Source organism: Corvus brachyrhynchos, unplaced genomic scaffold, assembly GCF_000691975.1.
Source record: "Corvus brachyrhynchos isolate BGI_N302 unplaced genomic scaffold, ASM69197v1 scaffold116, whole genome shotgun sequence".
NCBI classification, from domain to species: Eukaryota; Metazoa; Chordata; class Aves; order Passeriformes; family Corvidae; genus Corvus; species Corvus brachyrhynchos.
Genome location: NW_008240221.1, coordinates 7,954,772 through 7,956,238, shown reverse-complemented (window position 1 = coordinate 7,956,238; position 1,467 = coordinate 7,954,772).

Here is a 1,467-nt window from a genome sequence, read left to right as displayed (position 1 = left end):
AGGAGATTCACCAAGACACTTATGCTTATGAATGTATATCTGTGTGCCTGTACATGAGCTAAGTGTTTAAACTCTTCCTGTAAGTCAGCAAAGACTCATCCCAGGAAGCCCGTACATCTACAGAGACACCCAGCTGACTAAAGGCTCTACTTGAACTCCGATGCTTTGAATTGCCTTGCTGAGGTGTTCATTGCTCTTTTGTGACTGTAGAGGAAGCATATGGAGCCTAAATCCATAACTGAGTGCCTCTGTACATCCCCCCAGCAGCATACTCTGTTTAGGCTGGCAAACAAGGTAGCCAATTAAACGAGGTTAGAAATATTGGTTATTGTGATGAGATGTGAAAAAATAATCTGATACAAACCTATGACAGCACTAAAGCCATCAGTATATTTTCATGTGCATAACACATAAAGAACTTTTTCCTTCCAAAACTCAATTGTGTCCTTGCTGGATAGGACAAGAGGAAAAAGGGGTATGAGCCCTGAAATGCAGAGGCCTCTGTCTTGCTCCTGTTGGTGCTTTTCAGTGGTCTGGACACTGCTTGAGCACTGTGTAAGTGTGATGATGAAAACACGCAATTGTTAGTTGACTGCAGGTATTTTTGTGTCAAAGGCAGGATCTGAATGAGCAGTGGCTTTGTTTAATTACATTTTCTTAATAAAACAGAAAAAAGCTCATTTAAAATTGTTTCAGGCCTCTGGTATCCCAGCAATACATCCTCCCCTTTTCACATGACAGAGTAGCTGAGAAAATTTTTCCCTCAGATAGAAAAATAACAAAAGACCTACCAATCAAGCAAAAAAAAAAAAACCAAAACCAAACAAAACCCCAAAACCTATCCCCCCCCCAAAAAAAAACTCCCCGTCCCTACACACACTAAACCAACCAACCAACCAATCAAACCCCCCTAAAAACAAAACCAAACCAACTCAAACAAACAAACAAAACTTGACAGGTTATTTAGATGGCAATGGAAAAGTTAGAAAAAATTAAAATTGGAAATTTTATTGTTTGATTTTCAGGAATTTTTTTCCTCAGATAAATGAGGATAGCTGTTTTTTATTTTTTTTTATTAAAAGGCAAGACAATCCAAATGGCTTGAGCCTATGGTCTGACCCTGAAAACATAAATTTTTCTGCATCAGTAAACCTCATTGACATTACTTACATTTGGAAATATCTGTCTTGTTCCAAGTGGGGCTAAAGTGAGACTCAGGTACACATCTTTACCTTGGGGGTAGATTTCACTATTACTGTTTGGGGGAAACACCCAGTTCAGAAAACTACTCTATTTCTTTCTTTAAATAAAAGACGTTTCAGGAACACAGACATACAGAATGAATAACTAATTCTTGTCTGATTGCAGCTCTGGAGTGAATTTTGATGGTAGAGTTGAAAATAGTGCTTGGATGAAAAGGAGTCTATAATGGAAACCATGCAGGAACCACCAGCAGTGCCAGCAAAG